The sequence below is a fragment of the Lithobates pipiens genome, unplaced genomic scaffold, assembly GCF_037356315.1.
Source record: "Lithobates pipiens isolate NorthernLeopardFrog02 unplaced genomic scaffold, aLitPip1_a1.2 Scaffold_27, whole genome shotgun sequence".
Taxonomy (NCBI): Eukaryota; Metazoa; Chordata; class Amphibia; order Anura; family Ranidae; genus Lithobates; species Lithobates pipiens.
In genome coordinates this window covers 138,285,424-138,305,820 of record NW_027507788.1, presented here as the reverse complement: position 1 = coordinate 138,305,820, position 20,397 = coordinate 138,285,424, and the positions used below count along the sequence as shown (strand labels likewise).

Below are 20,397 nucleotides of genomic sequence, written 5' to 3'. Positions count from 1 at the left end.
CCTTTCATTACAATGGGTTCTTTCACACCTGGGCGGTACTCTCATGGGACGTTAGAAAAAGTCCTGCAAGCAGCATCTCTGGGGCGATTTGGGAGTGCTGTACACAGCGCTCCCAAAACACCCCAGCCCATTGCAATGAATGGGCAACATTTCCGAAGCGCTACAACATGGGAGATTTTAACCCCTATTTTGGGGTTAAAAGCTCTCTGCTAGCAGCCGAACTGTGGCGTAAAAGCGTCTCTTAAACAGCGGTAAAGTGCCGCTAAAATGAATGGCACTTTACTGCGAATGCACAAGCAGCCCCAGTGTGAAAGTGGTCTTAAACACTTTTAAATAGATAAGTAGTACATTTTATATACAACTATACAGAGCAGACAAAAAATTTGAGACAAATGAGGAGGAAAGAGGGACAGAGGGACAGAGGGACTTTGTTCCAAATGAGGGACAATCCCTTAAAATCAGGGACATAGTTAATAAAACAAGCTTTGGTAATTCTCATAATACATAGTGAATAGGTGTCACAGAATTCAAGGAAGTAAATGTGTGGGGATCTTTAAAAAGTAAGTTTACAAATGTTAAGATAATTGTTCAGAGTAATAGGAGTAGGCTAGAAATAACTGGAATACAATTTGAAAATTAATATTTTATTTTTTATTTTGATCATAGATACACTTTAAAGATGTATTAAACCCAAAAACATATTACATTGCAGTTCAACAACTTTCTACAGTGGTGTGAAAAAGTGTTTGCCCCCTTCCTCATTTCCTGTTCCTTTGCATGTTTGTCACACTTAAGTGTTTCGGAACATCAAACCAATTTAAACAATAGTCAAGGACAACACAAGTAAACACAAAATGCAATTTGTAAATGAAGGTGTTTATTATTAAAGGTGAAAAAAATCCAAACCATCATGGCCCTGTGTGAAAAAGTGATTGCCCCCCTTGTTAAAACATACTATAACTGTGGTTGTCTACACCTGAGTTCAATTTCTCTAGCCACACCCAGAGGCCTGATTATTGCCACACCTGTTCACAATCAAGGCATCACTTAAATAGGAGCTGCTTGACACAGTAAGGTCCACCAGAAGATCCTTAAAAGCTACACATCATGCCGAGACCCAAAGAAATTCAGGAACAATTGAGAAAGAAAGTAATTGAGATCTATCAGTCTGGAAAGGGTTATAAAGCCATTTCCAAAGCTTTGGGAATCCAGCGAACCACAGTGAGAACCATTATCCACAAATGGCGAAGACATGGAACAGTGGTGAACCTTCCCAGGAGTGGCCGGCCGCCCAAAATTACCCCAAGAGCGCAGCGACGACTCATCCAAGAGGTCACAAAAGACCCCACAACAACGTCCAAGGAACTGCAGGCCTCACTTGCCTCAGTTAAGGTCAGCGTTCATGCCTCCACCATCAGGAAAAGACTGGGCAAAAATGGCCTGCATGGCAGAGTTCCAAGGAGAAAACCACTGCTGAGCAAAAAGAACATCAAAGCTCGTCTCAATTTCTCCACAACACATCTTGATGATCCCCAAGACTTTTGGGACAACATTCTGTGGACCGATGAGACAAAAGTGGAACTCTTTGGAAGGTGTGTGTCCAAGTATATCTGGCGTAGAAGGAACACTGCATTTCATAAAAAGAACATTATACCAACAGTAAAATATGGTGGTGGTAGTGTGATGGTCTGGGGCTGTTTTGCTGCTTCAGGACCTGGAAGACTTGCCGTGATAAAAGGAACTATGAATTCTGCTGTCTACCAAGAGATCCTGAAGGAGAATGTCCAACCATCTGTTCGTGTACTCAAGCTGAAACGAACTTGGGTTCTGCAGCAGGACAATGATCCTAAACACACCAGCAAGTCCACCACCGAATGGCTGAAGAAAAACAAAATGAAGACTTTGGAGTGGCCTAGCCAAAGTCCTGACCTGAATCCTATTGAGATGTTGTGGTATGACCTTAAAAAGGCCGTTCATGCTCGAAAACCCTCCAATGTAACTGAATTAGGACAATTCTGCAAAGATGAGTGGGCCAAAATTCCTCCAGGACGCTGTAAAAGCCTCATTGCACGTTATCGCAAACGCTTGGTTGCAGTTGTTGCTGCTAAGGGTGGCCCAACCAGTTATTAGGTTTAGGGGGCAATCACTTTTTCACACAGGGCCATGATGGTTTGGATTTTTTTTCACCTTTAATAATAAACACCTTCATTTACAAATTGCATTTTGTGTTTACTTGTGTTGTCCTTGACTATTGTTTAAATTGGTTTGATGTTCCGAAACACTTAAGTGTGACAAACATGCAAAGGAACAGGAAATGAGGAAGGGGGCAAACACTTTTTCACACCACTGTACATGAGGTGGCTGCATTAGTTGTTTTTAGGCTTTTTCCCTTTATTTTCACCTTGTGATACAGCCAGTAAATCTGTTGTTTTTCAACATCCTTCAACAGACTAAGCTTTTCAGACAAAGTAGCAGTTAGAGAGTTGAGAAAAACCATTTAACACCGACAGGGGTGCTTACATTGGTCACTGTATTATTTATGTAAAAATGTAAACACAAAAGGAATAAAATGAATGACTATCAGTATTCCTGCCTGTTGACTGGACAATTGCGTTTGCTTTTGCTATCCTCCTGTGGACAACTGCGCTACTAAAACCACAGGTAATCTTTTGTTTACCCTGTGCTATGTACATGCTATGTGTTGGAAATATCTTATTAATGGACAACTTTGCTTTAAAAAAAAATGCAGTTTCATTTTTTTCCCACATTTCCAAAAACTTCTGGAAAAAAATGAACCATTCAAAAGACTCATTATGCCTCACAGATTATACCTTGGGGTATTAGCCTTCCAAAATGGGGGCACTTTGTGGGCATTTCCATTGTCCTGGTGCTCCAGGGCCTTCAAAAGTGTAATAGGTAGTCAACAAGTTATATGTGTCATTTATGCTCCTAGAACACCTGTTGGTGCTCCCTGCATGCTGGGCCTCTCTATGTGGCTAGGCTGTGAAAAAGTCCCACATATGTGGTAGTGCTATACTTAGGAGGAGTAGCAGAATGTATTTTTGGGGCGTCATTTGTGGTATACACATGCCATGTGAGAGAAATAACCTATTACAATGACAATTTTGTGGGAAAAAACAAATCTTCATTTTGCAAAGAGTTGTGGGAAAAAATGACAACATTAAAAACATCACCATGCATCTTACTAAATACCTTGGAATGTCTACTTTCAAAAAAAGGGGTCATTTGGGGGGGTATTTGTACTTTCCTGGCCTGTTCGGGTCGCAAGAAATTAGATGAGATTTATGATTTGCACCACAGCTTGTAGACTCTCTAACTTTCACACAGACCAAATAATATCCCCTAATTTGGATTATTTTTTACCAAAGATCTGTAGCAGTATAAATTGTGGCCAAAATTCATGAAGAAAAATTTATAATTTTCAAAATTTATTTAAAACTAGAAACTAAGAAAAATGTGTTTTTTTTTTTCAAAATGTTCGGTCTTTTTTCATTTATAGCGCAAAAAATAAAAAACCCAGAGGTGAGAAAATTCCACCAAAAGAAATCTCTATTTATATGAAAAAGGGACAAAAAATTAATTTGGGTACAGTATTACATGACTGAGTAATTGTCATTCAAAATGAGAGAGCACTGAAAGCTGAAAATTGGCCTGGGCAGGAGGGGAGTTTAAGTGCCATTTGGCAAGTGTTTAATAATAAAAGTAAAAAGAACAAATGTAGTCAAAACATTGCCAAAGTTCGGTAACCTGAACGGATAGTCAGCCAAGCCAGAAGTCAGGGATCAATGTAGTGGAACAGCAAGCAGGATCTGGAGCCAGAAGGGACGTCAGCAAAGCATGTGTTCAACTGTATCACAGCAGATAGTTTCTACGATGTGGACCAAGAGAACCTCTGGACTGGACAGCTTAAGTAGGCAGGACTGACGAGCAGGATATTATCAACAGCTGAGTAAATGTGGAGAGATAGGAGCCGGCAATTAGCCGACAGCTAAGCGGCCAGCTCAGAGAAGGAAGGGCTGAGCCCAGCCCTAACAGAGACTAGCATGCAACAAAAAACAGACAAACGGTCATCCCAAAACTCTGATCGCGTGTACGAGGCTTTACTCACAGGCCTTCTGTAATTTGTGTACACTGCTCACTCTTCAATGTCCTTTACTTGATTTGTTGGAAAAAAACACCAATTCATCTGGACCTGTTTTAATAAGGAATATAAGCAGATCATTTCAAAAACTGACAATTATTTTCCTGTTCTCCATTTTTTTTTTAATAAATCAGTCAGTATGGTGTGAGTACCAAGTCATAGAAATGGATGTCAAAATAAAAATTTCATTATGGCTCTTTGAGGATAAAAGTGCCCTAAATTGTTTTGAGGTTATTGCAGTCCCCGTTCACTCAATAAAGAGCCATTTTGATACAATATACATTTTGATGTCACTTTCATTGTTTTTTTTTCTCTTGCTATATGCAACTAATCCCTTACATTGCATTTGGCAAATACAATTAAAATGCCTAGACCAGTGATGGCGAACCTTGGCACCCCAGATGTTTTGGAACTACATTTCCCATGATGCTCATCTACACTGCAGAGTGCATGAGCATCATGGGAAATGTAGTTCCAAAACATCTGGGGTGCCAAGGATTGCCATCACTGGTGTAGACATTCCCTTTAAATGGCTCCTAGAAATGGTGGGCACAGAGAGATTGTGCTGAGGTGTACACTGAGGCTTGGACTTTTAACAGTAGCATGCAGCACATATTGTGAAGGGAAAATAATTTCCCTTTTGGCTTGTGCAACTAAAAGGTTAATTCTTCTAGTATCTCAGGTTCAGGTAATCCTGAAGGTTTCCAGCTGTGCCAGGCTAATCCCTTCTCTCCATCATACTGATCAAACTTCCTCTACTTATATATCTTCATTACATAGCAACAAAGAAAATAACTGGCTCCAAGACTCAAACTTTTTGGCAGCTTTTCTCTTTCTGCCATTAAAACCAAATCATTACTAAGATAACAAACAAGAACTATGTATTTATTTTAGCCCTTGTTACGAAATTTCATCACCCTGTGCTGCTGGGGCAAAGAGTCACTGATTACCATTTGCCAGGCAGTCAAAGGCTGGTTTAACCTTATAATGTTTTTTTCTGAATGTGCAGTTTCACACTTGTCATGGATATGCTAGGGAGGAAAGATAAAATGCATTTATTAATACATTAGACATAGATTGATAGATATAGTGTAGATATGAACATGATCGTATTAGTATAAAATTCTCATCAATATTAATACATTAAAGGACAATAGTCAGGTTGCTAAATACAATGCTGAATCATCTACAAAATGTCTAAACTAAAAAATGGTAATGCAAATATGGGGCTGCCATTGCTGATTTCCATTTGAAAGTAATAGTTGCGTGACTATCATGCTTACCACACGGTGTTAATGCTTCAGCTACTGATCTGGATTATTAAAACAATGGTAGTCTCCTATTTTCCTTAGACAAGTTTCCATCAAACAAAACTCAATTTGTTTTAAAGGCTAATCCCACCTTTACAGAAGAAATAATAAATGCATGTTCTTGCAGGACATGGGCTCTGGAAAGCATGTCCTCCTGCTTTCAGCCTGTACCTCATTCGGGGGAGAGGGGGCAGGATCTGGAACATATTACATATTCCACCCAAAAAATGGGTGGAACATGTAGTGTGTTCCAAAGGTAAACCTTAACCTTAAGGTCAATTGTATACAATTTAAAAAGTTAAAACTGATATCTAATGTCATTATTTGCATTATTTGTGTTTGGTTGATGTAATGTAGGCAATTGCAAAGGGAATGGATTCACAATGACTAAATAATGAGAGAGACCAAAAGTGCAGAGATTAAGGTCTAGGAGGAAGCAGCATGACAATGAGAGAATTTGAGGAAGAAGATGATCAGATCTGTTAATATTCTTCAAAGTGTGGTTGATAATTATCTGCAGCTGGAGCAGCGTTAGTGAAGCATTGATAAACCTGTGTTTTAGTAATGTCCTTTCTATTGTGAATTGAAAAGGAATTAGTAGGGAGATGGTCAGCCTGAGACATAGTAAAACTCCTGTCTATTAGCGATAGAAAACAGCGTTCAGAGTGGTGTGAACAGGGAGGAATGTTGCTTGGGGCATGTGGTACCCATCTGCTAATTTAGAGCATCCAATGTCCTGATAAAGATCTCACTCTGCATTAGTAAGCAGCCTTCTGAACTCTAGCTCCACACTCCTGTTATCTACCCATAAAGAGGTTACAGTTTGATAGCATTATCACTGGCTACCTCCTGAGGTCAGAATACTCAAACGATGCCTGCATTTGATTGGATGCCTAAGTCGGCCAGACGTGGATCGAAATTTGGCCAGATCAGCAGGCACCAGCCAAAATTCGATCTAAGTATTGGCAAGGTGATTGTACCCAAGTCTATCAATCCAGTGTAGCCAGTCTGTCTGATTTTTCTACATGTGGTTACTGCCAGCAGCTATAGCAGTTAGCAGTAATCATTGTATTCTGCCAGCCGGGAAGGCTCCTCGTGCCCCCATTCTCAGCAGGATACAATAGCGCTGCAGAAGGCATTCGGTGTTGATGGGGGAATTTCTTTCTCTGCACCCATGGAAGGGAAGAAAAACGATTAATTTATGGTTTGCCTTAGAATTTTAACAAAAGCCAACAGTGCCACCCATGGAACCAATTTCAGCTGATTCAGCAGGAATGGGACAGTTTTAGAGGGAAAGATACACCTCCTTTACTCCCCCCTAGCAGATCTATTTTCATTTTCTGTCCACAGTAGCAGAAAATATGAAGCGCTGAGACTATCATGTTCTGCAAGCCATTGTCATTGAAGCACCCTGTTATAAATGTTTATTGTAAAAACAAGTATTGAAAAGAAGGATAAAAGAACATCAGTGTATTCATTTTAAATGTAAAATAAATATATATAGTCCAGCTTTCCCTATAAAAGCCATGAGTGCTATTACATAGTTGTGCTAAAGGCTGTGCCAAAATAACTATAGACCACAGTCTTGAGATCACAGTCATTTAATCTGTGGATGGTCTTTTGTCTGTGTCAGCAGCAAACACTTGGGAACAGTCGGACAAGTTTGAAAACCTTTTGCCTGCTCCTTGCAGGGCCCAGGGAGTTTGGGCCTTTGTCTGTTGATAGCCTCTGATGACATTCCATAAAGCTACCTCCCTGTCTGTGCTATCTTTATAACAGGGAAATTATTGTAGTTTGCTACACAGATCTTGGGGACCAACAATAATCATTAACAGCTGTGATATGATGTATTTGTTAGGTACGTAACAGCAATCCCCGGCTTCACAATAGTGACAGAAATTCCACATATACACTAGCTGTCAGTTAACGAATAACTGGCCAGTAATATTCCAAAATATACCCAAGTTCTGCAGTATACAATGACTGCTTAGTGCTTTCCTTATAGGGCTAGAGGGACAAGCTTTTACTGGTTTGAGCCCTTAGGATGGACTGTGTCACTGTGTGTGGATTGCTGTGTCAGCTATTTCCGACAGTCAAGATCTATCCACTGAGATATCCTTTTCTTCCTATTAGGCAACTAATGTTTGTCCAAGGAGAAGTTTCCTAATTAATCTAAATCTTTAAAGAGGAATTCCATGTATGAATATTTTAGACATAGTTACACTGGTCCAGCTTGGCCCAAAGTGGCTATGCATATACCATACCTGGGTGGTGCCCCTGGAAGATGGCGTTTACTAAAGTAGACCGTGCTACTACAGTGATCTTACTTGCTTCCGAGTCCCACGCCAAGTGGCTGACCTGCTTCATTGTGAACACAGGAGGGTTGACAATTCGGCAGGGGCACTATTCAGTGAATGGACAAGATGAGGAGCGTAATGTCACTGACAAATCAGCTCCCAGGGGCATCAGCCAGGTATGACATATGTATAGTTACATTGGTCCATGCTGGCCAAATGTGACTGTAACATATCCATATCTGGAATTCTTCTTTAACCACGTGGCGTTTATTTTTACCTCCTAAAAAAAAGGAATTAAGCCAACCATAGATTGTGCAATTTTCTTTCCTGAAAACACGAATCAGTCATTGCTGATGGGGAAATCCCTCCCGTGAAGGTTTTGGGTTCTACTGATGCGGGAACGTGGGGATCCATCCCTGCTGGGAGAACACAGAGATTATTGCGAATGGTTATAATCACATGAAAAATCCAACAGGCTGTTTGTACACAAGTTGATCGATCAGCTTGGGTACAATTAGCCTGCTCATACATGGTTTGAATCTCGGGCAGTCCCTGCCCCAGATTCAGATCGGAGCAAACAAAAAAGGAGCAAAAACAAAGCAGTTATCAAGGACAGCCAATAATATTTTCTTTAAATGTGCTTGCATATCTAATTTGTTTAAATATTTTATTTAATATAATACAGTATTGTTTTTCTGATCCTTTTCAGAATTTCATAAATCACCTTTTTCTTCACGATCAGCAACAAAGCATTCTTAAACCAAAAATGTGATGTAATTAAAATTTCACTTAATCACCTGAAAATACACACAGTCTTGTGTACTTCTCAGTGGGAGGTGACTTCACAGAAGCCGTTTTAATCAGCCATTAAATAAATGGAGATTAGGAGAACATAGGAGGTCTTCAAGAGAGGCACAGTGGGTGGACCTATGTCAAAGAGCTGTGCCTGCAGCAGTGAGTTCTAAGTCTGGGGGGAATCATGTAAATAGGTCTATTCACAGGCTGTCATTGTGAGTTTGACACCCAGAAAAAAAGCTGACTAATGAGCTCTCAACATTTCAAGTGGTCAAAACTTTTTGTCACATGTTTAGAAATATATGTCCACACTGTGGTGGGCTAAAGCTGGCCACACATGCTACAGTCTGATTGCACAAGGTCATTTAGATTTACAAGCAGTGCAGTAGTAAAAAGTATACCTAAATCTATTTATATTTTAGATTTTAGATCCAGTCGGGAAGACACTTGACTTACAAAGTTGTTGCTAAAACTAGAGATTGCACAAGCAAATTATGACATGAAGTCAGTTTTTTCTTTTCTTTTTTTCCCAGTGGACTTAAAGAAAAAAAACATGCGAAAGAACTATTATAATGTTTAGAAATATGTGTCTGAAAATACAGGTAAAGAAATGGCTGTAATGTGTTGGCTATTGTGCAACTTTGCTCTAAAAAGTATATTGGCTGCCATTTTAGGAAGAACAATAATTACAGCTGTATTAAACCCTCATAAAAGTAAATCCCTCTAGATCTACTATGTAAATTCTTAAATGTATACATAGGAGTGTCTAGTACAAAAGTTCATCTCAATTGAAGGATTTTTTGAAACATTTAATGGTTAAGAGCATCAAATACAGACAATGAAGGAAAGAAAGAGGAGGGAGTGGGCAGGAACTAAGAGAGAAATGACCAAAGAAAGACATAATATGGAAACAGCCTAGTCAAATACAGCATTATTCACACCTCATGAGTCAATCCAGGTTGACCAAATTTTGTCAATTTTTGGGGGACAATTGTGACTTTCATATGGCAATTAATAAAGGGGCAAAAAAACTGCTGATGGTAGAACACCAGGAAGATACAGTAGGAGGTAGGGGAGACTTCTGCTTTTATAAGATTTTCCTTACGAGCATAAAGGTAGTATAAAAGATAAACAATTTCACATAGTGGCTCAGTTCTGCATCATTCAGGACACCCAAGAGCAATACCTTAGGATCCAAGCTTAAAGTAGAACTTTTTTTTTTTTTTTTGCCACATCAGTGTTTCTATACCAGAGACTAGGTTCAGCTTGTCGCTCACTCGTGTCTCATTCCCAATTCCACATCATCGTGGCGTATTTAGTTGTACAAATATTTGACTTAGTATAATCACATAAAGATTTTGTGTCATTTAATTTAAATACAAAGATAGAAAAAGATCCCCTAGTGTTTGTAAACTACCCATCATGGCGGTATCTATTATCCTGGTACCTCATATCTAATACAGGTTTCCCTCTCCCTACTCCCCCCCCCCCCCCCCCCCCCTATCCCCAGCTCATAAGAAGACATACTAAACAATAAAATACATAATAAGAATAGGTGGTAAAAATATACAAGCTAAAGAGCACTTGTTCTATCACAATTACTTATAGGGGGATCCCTAATTTTCCCAATCCAGAGCCCCATATCTTTTTGAACTCCTTACCATTACCCTGCTTAAAAAAGAAAACCCTTTCATTACCAATATTTTTTCTTATATTGGCCAACCATATTTCTGGTAGTGGGCTAGAGTGTGCTTGCCAGTTCTGGGCAATTAACTTCCTTGCCTGGAAAAGGCATCTAGTAACTGGTGCAAATATATTTTTAGAGATATTATATCCCTCCGGTATAGCCAACAAGCAAGTCCTCACTGTTGCCTCTAGTGTCAACCCGAAAATCTCATTCACATGATCTATAACTCGTGTCCAGTATCTAAAAAGTTTCGGGCACCTCCAGAACATATGAATGAAATCTCCAATCTGTCCGCATCTGGGGCACTGATCATTATCCCTCCATCCCATTTTAAACATTTTCCTAGGTGTATAATATACCCGGTGAAAAAAAAAGAGTTGAGAAGCTTTCTGTGCCGGAGAAATAGAAACCTTGGTTCCCTATTACATTATCCACTCCCAATCGGGTATGGACACTGGACCCACATCACTCTCCCATTTCATTTTACTTTTAATCATATCGCTTTGATCTAACAATTTGTCCCCCAGCCTAGCGTATATAAGCGTAATCAAGCCTTTGAGCGTATCTCGAGACATAATTTGAGATATCACCGGGACCTGGATCAACTGTATCTCCTGCGATCTAAATTGGGCCTGAATTGCGTGTCTGATCTGGAGATATTTGTAGAATGAGCGGTTTGATAGAGAGAATTCAGATCTTAGGTCAAAAAATGATCTAATAGCTGAACCCTGGACAATTTGCTCTAGCCTATGTATCCCTTGAGTTTCCCATTCCCTACATCTTTCCACTTTAAATAGCTCGTCTAGGTTTCTATTATCCCATAAGGGAGCCAACACGGATATCTTCTGATATCCTAGTAAGGCCTTAACTGTTTTCCATAGTTTAACTGCCTGAGTAATTGTTGGGCAGTGCATATTAAATGAATTTGCCTCTAACGCCTCCACAAGCATCTTGTGCGGACAGCCTAGCATTAACAGCCTGTGGCAGGGATTAGCTTCACTTATTGCCCTCGCTCCAGCTAAATGCTGTAGCTGGGCCGCTAAGTAATAGAGTCTAGGATATGGGATCGCCAACCCCCCTTGTTCCAACGGGAGCTGCAAGGTCCGTAAGCTAATCCTCGAAGGGCCCTTTTTCCATATAAGAAGTCTAAATAAGGATTCTATTTTCTTAAACCATCCTTCCCCAATCCATATTGGTGAGTTATGAAGGAAGTACAAAATTTGAGGGAGCCATACCATCTTGACCAGATTGCAGCGGCCCGCCATCGAGAGGGGGAGGCGACTCCAGATATCGGCCTTTTGTTTTAATTTTACTAGGAGAGGAGATAAATTATCTTCCAGGTAAGAATTTACGTCCCTAGTAATCCACACCACTAAGTATTTAAACTTCTCAACCTGTTTCAAATTCTGAATCTCTTGGGGAGCGCAAATGAACCCCGGTTCCAGCGGCAACAAAGCGGACTTATCCCAGTTAATGGTCAATCCTGATATGAGACCAAATTCTCTAATCATCTTCATTGCCGTTTTCACCGAGGCCTGAGCATCCCCCAGGAAAAGCAGAATGTCATCAGCAAATAATGCAATTTTTTCCTCTACCTGTCCTCTCCTAAATCCCTGTATATCAGGGCTAGCCCTAATAGCGATGGCTAATGGCTCCACTGCCAAAACAAACAATAAGGGGGAGAGAGGGCACCCCTGCCTTGTACCTCGTTCCAATAGAAAAGTCTCAGACAGCTCATTATTAATTTTAATTTTCGCTCTTGGGTCCGTATAGAGCAGTTTTATCCATTTAAGAAAATTTGGTCCGAACCCAAATCTGATAAGCACTTTGAATAAATATTCCCATTCGAGGCTGTCGAATGCTTTGGCTGCATCCAGAGTCAAAACTGCTCTGGGGCCTCCATTATCTACTGGAATCTGGGTATTCAAAAACAGTCTACGGATATTGATACTAGTAGATCTATTCGGGATAAAACCCGATTGGTCAGGGTGAATGAGCTTGTGGACAATTCTTTTTAGGCGTGTTGCGAGCACTTTTGCTAATATTTTAACATCGGATCCCAAAAGCGAGATCGGACGATATGAGGCCGGGTCCATTGGGTCTTTATCCTCTTTAGGAATCACCACTATCGTGGCTTCCAACATCGAGGAAGGCAAGTCTCCACACTGCAAGGACTGCTTCGATGTCTCCAATAGTTGTGGGAGCAGGACCTCCCCATATCTCTTATAGACCTCGATTGGTAAACCGTCGGGTCCTGGTGCTTTTAAGTTAGGCATCTCTGCCACCGCTCTTTGGAGTTCCTCGATAGTAATTGGGGCCTCCAAAACTGCTAAGTCTTCTGCTATTACTGTTGGCATATTCAGATTCCCCAAAAAGGCCGCTATAGCTCCCCCTTCACTTCCTCCTTGGGATTTATACAGTGAACTATAGTAATGATAGAATATATTATTGATAATGGATGGTTCAGAAGTAATCTCTCCCTCTAGGGTTCTAATTGATATTATCGCTGAGGGTGCCGTATTTACTTTAACCAAGAATGACAGCATTCGCCCCACTCTTTCTCCCTCCCCGAAATTTGCTTGCTTCTGCAGTATACGTCTATTGTCCATCTTATACCTAATAATTGTCTTAAATTCTTGCTGTTTATCCAGCCAAGCCTTCTGTGTAGTAGGATTCGGATTCATAATGTACTGTCTTTCTGTCTCTAATACCGCCTTTATGGCTTCCTCTTCCTGCTTTTTCATCTCGGCCCTACTTCTAGCGATTTGTTGAATAAAAAGACCTCTTAAAAAGGCCTTTAAAGAGTCCCAGATGACCCCCACTGATGCTGTGCCCATATTGACCTCAATGAACTCCTTTAACATGGTTGTCACCCGATCCGTATCCTTCATTAATTCCAACCATACGGGGTCCATTTTCCATTGGCCAGAGTATTGTTTCTTGCCTACGCAAAGTGTCAATATTAGGGGGGAATGGTCCGAGACTCCTCTCGGGCCATATTCTACCTCATCCACTCGTAACATCGCACTGTTGTTAACCAAAGCCATATCGAGTCTTGATAGTGTAGAGAAAGTTGCGGAGTAACAAGAGTATTGTCGCTCCCCCGGGTACCGAGTGCGCCATGCATCGCATAGGCCAGCTTCAATTAGGAAACGAGCTAACCTCGTTTCATCTTTCACCGTTGATGTTTTTCCAGTTGGAAACCTGTCCAAGGATTTATCCAAGACCTCATTAAAGTCCCCTACTGCTATCACCGGGATATCAGGTTTATCTATTACAAAGGCTAATAGCTTGTATAAAATCTCCAATTTAGATGGAGGAGGGACATATATGTTGGCTATCACGTAGGGACTATTTTCAATTTGGCAATATAAAAAAATATACCTACCCTCTACATCTATACGGCTATTATAGCAGGAGAAACGAATCGCCCTGTCAACAAGGATGCTAACCCCTCTTGCATAGGTTGAGAACATGGAGTGGAACTGGGTCTGGAATTTCCGACCTTGTAGGCACCGAATCGTATCGCCCGTTAAGTGGGTCTCCTGAAGGCATAATAATCCGGGTCCTTTACCCTCTAAAGCTGACAAGACCACTTTTCTTTTGGTCGGATCTCCCAGGCCCCGCACATTCCATGATACTATCCTAATTCTTTTCCCCTGCATCACTACTTAATAACCTAAAAATTGGGCAGTTTTGAAAATAACAAAAAAAAACGGTGAAGAAAGTGTATAAATATATTAATACCAGAAAAGAGAAAAAAAAAAAGGAGAAAACCTTCCCCTCCCTTTCCCTTCCCCTTAATCTTACATACATATACTCTATATAATGCATACCATTTTCTCCCATCCCCTCCTAAATAGTGCATCTCCAAACTTATGTATCTTTGTATTATTTTTATTATCATTCTCTTACCCAAATTTATATATCCTTGTATTACTTTTATTATCATTCCCTTACCCCACCCTCCCTTCCCAACTCTCCCACCCAAATGTATGTGTCCTTGTGTTATTTTTATTGTTGTTCCCTTTCCCCTCCTTCCCACCTCAACTCTCCCCCCTCCCCTTTCACCAACCTCCCTCTCCCACCCCCCTTGCCCCTTAGGGCTACCCCCTAGGGGTACATTTGTGGCCTTCTTACAACCCTCCCACCACTCACTCATACCAATCCTACTAAGTGCTTTCACCCCCAATCTTTGCCCACTCATAGGGACCCTCTGTCCCCCACTACACATCTCCACTTGTACTCCACACACCCTTGCTGCTCGGCCCCTGCCCCCCACCCATATTGTGCATAATATCAAAGGGAAAAAAGAAAAAAAAAAAAAAACACCCCTTCCAACAAGTTTACCCCTTATTCCTATCCACCCCCCCAAAAGTATATACCCCCAAATCCCTTAAAAACCATCTATCTGCCCTATAACATATATTCATAAATCTTTTTTTATTTCATCTAGCCATTGGGATGCTTCCTTTGACGTGTTGAAAAAGAGCGTTTTTCCTAGTGCGATTACCCTTAGGCGGGCTGGATAGAGGAGTGCATATTCTAACTTATATTTAACCATTTCTCTTTTGACTGGTATAAATTCGGCTCTTCTTTTCTGGAGGTCAGGAGAAAAATCAGGATACAAAGAAATCCTAGCTCCCTTAAACCTGATGTCTCCCCTCATTCTGGCCTCTCGCAGTAGGGACACTTTATCCTGATAATTAAGAATCTTAAGCATTATAGGCCTAGGACGCTCCCCAATATGTCGGGTTTTTCCCGGGGTACGATGTGCCCGCTCTATTGCAAATATCGGAGTAAATGTTGCCGCCCCGAAGAGTTCTCGGAACCACCCCTCAAGGAAGCCTATCAAATCAGTCCCCTCACAATGTTCAGGGAGACCTAGCACCCTGATATTATTTCGCCGATTCCTATTCTCCATCTCGTCAAGTTTATCCGCTTGTATGATAGCTTCTTTTTTAAATGACTCAATTTCCAGCCTCATAGGCCTCAGCTCATCCTCCATCGCACCCATGCGTTCCTCGAGCTCGGTAGTTCTTAGTATAGTCCTATTCAATTCCTGTCTCATGGACAGTAGTTCCTCCTTTATATATCTTAGCTGTTCATCAAAATTGGATATCGAGTTCTTACATTCCTTAATTGCGTTCAAAATGTCTCTTAATGTGGGTTCCTCATCCACATTACTCGGCATCAATGCATGGGAGCTACTTAGCGTTGTTTCCAAATTTATTGTTGCTATTGGAAGCTTTCCTCCTCCCCCTCCCCTACTGCCCCCCGATTTAGCTGCTGGTAAGATGGGGTTGGCCAGACACTGGCCTTGACTCCTTCTATCAGTAGAAGAATTTTTGATGTCTTTATTATATAAATTTCCCTGCTGAGAGCTTGAATTGCTGGGTGAGGCTGGGCCAGAGTGGGCATAGCGCTCCAGTTTTGCCGCTGCCGCTGCTGCTGCCGACATTTGGTTGGTTTTGTCCTTAGCGGCACGGGTGATTTGTTGACCCTCTGCAGGTATTTGGTCCTCAGGGGACCTTTTTCTAGACATAATTAGCTTAAATAGCCACGAGTAAGCCCACCATGCAAATAATCAACTTCCACTTATCAACTGAACAGACAGGGAAGAAATAATATAAAAAAAAAAAAAAGAGGGGGAGAGGGAGGGAGCCGAGCTGTTGTATTGTCCCTCTTTGTGTAGATGACACTTGCTCAGTCCTCAAGCAACGGATTCAGTGCTATAGCAAACTATTATTGTTTGTATATATCAGCATAATATTCAAAATACCGCAGTTCCAATCAGTGGTTTACTTCAAGAGCAGCTGGGAACAAGAAAGAGAAAAAGCACTTATCTTAATTGCTGGTTCATAGCCATATAGCGTTCCACAGGTCCATGCAAGGCATCCAAGCTATCCGGGTATTCCACTCTCTCTCCAAAAGAAACAAAAGACATGCAGTGCTGCAAGTGTAACTTGCAATTCGCTGCCTCTTATCTCATCAGCCACTCCAACTAGTCTACCGAGAGCAGTAAACAGGGGGGGGAGAGCGGGGGAAGGCAGGGGAGAGGGAGCTCTACACAGGAGTCCCCTCTCACCTCCACACCATGCGCCAACCAACCCGCTGCCCAGAGCCTAAGGTGCCGGACACGCCACACGTGTCGAGCACCAAGCTCGAACGGAGCGAAGGGAGGAGCTCTGCAGGGTTGCGGGAGTCCAGGAGCCGCTCGAGATCTCACGAGACTCTCGGCCCCCGTTCCGATCGCTCCACACGAACGCCAGCAATCCCCGTGCTCCAGCACGAACCGCACAAGCAAGCTACCGCCGTTCGGATAATCGAGGGGGATCAGAGCAAGGACATCAGAGCAAGCAGGGTAACGAAGGGGCAGAGCGGCACCATGCTCTCACTCCTCACACACTTCCACTCCCATCAACATCCGGCCACACCCCCCTTAAAGTAGAACTTTAGTCAGAAAATTGAATCCAGCTAGATCACTTCATGCTGGCTCATGACGTGGTGAAGAAGACTTGTTGAAGTTCAAACTGAGCATCAGAATGGGGGACAAAGGGTATTTAAGGGACTTTGAATGTGGCATGGTTGTTGGTGCCAGATGGGTTAGTCTGAGTATTTAAAAAGCTGCTGATCTACTGGGATTTTTTACGCACAACCATCTCTAGGGTTTACAAAAAATGTTTTCTGAAAAAAGAGAAAATATCCAGTGAGCAGCAGCTGTGTGGATGGAAATGCCTTTTCAATGTCAGAGGAGAATGGGCAGACTGGTTTGAGATGATAGAATGGCAACAGTAACTCAAATAACCACTTGTTACAATCAACATATGCAGAATACCATCATTGAAAGCACAAAACATTGAACCTTGCAACAGTTGGGCTACAGCAGCAGAAAACCACACCCGGTGCCACTCTGCTCAGCTAAGAACAGGAAACTGAAGCTACAATTTGCAAAGGCTCACCAAAATTGGACAATAGAAGATTGGAAAAACGTTGCCTAGTCTGATGATTCTCGATTTCAGCTGCAACATTCAGATGGCTGGGTTAGAGTTTAGCATAAACAATATGAAAGCATGGATTCACCCTGCCGGGTGTAATGGTTCGGGGGATAATTTCTTTCTTCACACTTTGGGCCCCTTATACCAATTGAGCATCTATAAATGCCACAGCCTACCTGAATATTGTTGCTGACCATGTCCATCCCTTTATGACTTCGGTGTACCCATCTTCTGATGGCTACTTCCAGCAGGAGAATGCACTGTCACAAAGCTCAAATCATCTCAAACTGGTTTCTTACATATGACAAGGAGTTCACCAGATTTCAATCCAATAGAGCTTTGTAATGTGGTGGAATTAAAAATTTGCATCATGGATGAGCAGCTGACAAATTTGCAGCAACGGCGTGATGCTATCATATCAATATGGACCAAAATCTCTGAGGAATGTTTTCAACACCTTGTTGAATCTATGCCATGAACAATTACATAGTTACATAGTAATTATGACAGTAAGACAGTTCTGAAAGCAAAAGGGGAGCCAATCCAGGACTAGCAATGTATACGTAATAAAGTGGCCGGTGAGTGTATATGTATAGTATATATTAGAGCGGGTAAAATAAGTATTGAACACGACACCATTTTTCTAGGTAAATATATTTCTAAAGGTGCTATTGACATGAAATTTTCACCACCAGCAGATTTTTATCAAGAATGTCTTCGTACATTTTCCCATTCATCCTTCCTTCCAAGATATGAAGTTTACCAGTACCGTATGGGGAAAAACAGCTCCACACAATGATGTTTCCCACCTCCAGACTTCACTGTTGGTATGGTGTTTTTGAGGTGATGTGTAGTGCCATTTGACCTCCAAACATGGTGTGTATTGTGGCATCAAAATAGTTCAATTTGGTCTCATCTAACCAGACTATAGTCTCCCAGCATTTTACAGGCTTGTCTAAATGTTGTGCAGCAAAATTTAAATGAGCTTCAGCAATGGAGTATTGCGTGGTGAGTGTGCATACACATGGTGGTTGAGTGCATTACTTATTGTTTTCTTTAAAACAATTGTGCTTGCTAATTCCAGGTCTTTCTGAAGCTCTCCACAAGTGGACCTTGGCTCTTGGACAACTCTTCTGAAAAAAAAAATTTCTGCTAAAGTTCTGCTTTAAGGCTAGATCACAGGTAGCATTAATAGTCACTTCTCAGCCTTTTGGCTAAGATCAAGTTTAGTATCTGTTCTTATTAGTTACCAAGTGGTGGCGCTGTGATACTGTCCCTAGCATAAGGCGGTGGGTTGGGGGTGGTGGTGGCTATGCAAATCCACTTGGTGCAATGGTAACCTGGACAGTTAGTATCGGGGAAAGCCGAAACCAGACTGCTCGATGAACATAGGGCTGTTAATAGGTCTCCTCTAGAGAAAGCCGGAAGGGTTACCTGCTGATAGTGTCAGGGATGGGCTCAGCCCTTCCTTCTCTGAGCTGGCCACTCAGCTGTCAGCTAATTGCCAGCTCCTATCTCTCCACAGGTACCCAGCTGTTGATGATATCCTGCTCGTCAGTCCTGCCATCCAGCCCAGAGGATCTCTGCCTTCACCTTAGTCAACATCACAGAGACGCTCTTGTGCATTCCTGTTAAAAGACTTGCTTGGCCGACATCCCTTCTGGCTCCAGACCCTGCTTGCTGTTTTACCACGCTCATCTCCGGCTCCCTGACTTTTGGCTTGTCTGACTATTCGTTCCGGTTCCTGAACTCTGAATATGTTTTGACTACATTTGTTCTATTTACTTTTATTATTAAACAAGTGTGATTTAACTGTACTTCTGTCTCATTTCATGGCTTCTGACAGATAGGAATGGAGAGGCACTGGGTCTGGCCAAAGACCGGGTCCCGAAGAAAGCCCATAGTGCATGTGCTCCTGGAGTAGCAGTCCAGGGTGCCATAATTACTCACTGTGAAAGGGACACTTTAAGTCTTACCGGCACCTTGACCACTGCACCACACACATTTTTTTCACACCTGCCTCTTCGGAGAGGCCTTTTGACCAGGAACAGAGGAATTTTTATTCATAGCCTCAGGGCCGGCCATTGCACCATAACAATGGCACCATTGCACCTTCTCCACTTCCCTTTTCCCCATCTTTATATTATTGTCTTGTTTGTCACTTGATGCATTTTTTTGGGTTGTTGGGTTTGTACACGTTTCACATTTGATTAGTAGGGTGTAGGTCCTCGGGCCTCCCCTGAACGTCTTGGGAGGGGTTGGACATGGGCTTCTGGCTTGGTTCGCCCTCTCTCATGGGGTCTCCCTTCGAGAGGAGCACCACCTAGTACTTGGGGTCATCTGTTTCGGCAGACCTCCCAGAGAAAGGGTTCTGTCTGGGTTCGGCCAGATAGTCCATGTAAAGTACCTTAGTCCCCGTCTGGAGCCCAATGCCCCAGAGGATCAGGGCAAAGGTCCCTTCCTTTTGGAGGACCTTATGTACACCCTGTGCACTTTGTGCTGCACTTTTTGGTGTGCACTTTTTTTTTGCACCTGGTCGAGTTTTTGGAGTGCATTCACAAACCACAGACTTTAAAAAAAGAAAAATTAATAACCCAAGTACAGCTTCCCTAAAGGGACGACTCTTAGGGCAGGTCCAAACCACATTAAAAAATGTGCCTTCGGTCAGCTGACACCTAGTACATAAGGGACTAATTGTAGGGCAGATGGTGGCTAGGCAGTGAGGGGTACATGGACTGTACTATGGAGAAATTTTGTTTGTATAAACTCGTCTTTGGCAGAAACCATATTAGTAGTGTAATGATGTATACAGTCATTTTCTGACAAATCCGGCAGACCAGTCTGCCACTTCTGATAAAGTCTGGTCAATTTGACTGAGGGTTTCCTCATCGCTCTTGAATCTAAACAATATCCAAGTGGGGAGTTTTTATTTCATCTTAAGTTTAGCAAAACTCTTCAACCTGCCCTTGAAAATGTGTTCCAATGCTATAACACCTAGGGTAGCCCGAATTTTTTGAATCAGGCAGAACCCACAATTGGGGAAGAGTAAGATTAGGCCACAGGGGAGTGTGAAGGGAGACAGACAGGGGTGTACGGCACTGTTCCCTCACCTGATTCCAAACTATGATAGTGATTCTCGGCTGACAAG

General features: G+C 42.0%; 1 long non-coding RNA gene and 1 pseudogene across 1 annotated transcript in view; both read left to right on the top strand.

Moving 5' to 3' along the window:
* Nucleotides 1–19,066, top strand: part of LOC143933229 (uncharacterized) — a 78,152-nt gene extending 59,086 nt beyond the window's left edge. The window contains exon 2 of the long non-coding RNA XR_013263064.1: nucleotides 18,775–19,066. This is a non-coding gene — a long non-coding RNA (uncharacterized LOC143933229). The remainder of the gene's footprint in view (nucleotides 1–18,774) is intronic.
* LOC143934668 (U2 spliceosomal RNA) lies at nucleotides 18,444–18,525 on the top strand (annotated as a pseudogene).
* Nucleotides 19,067–20,397: the final 1,331 nt, after the last annotated feature.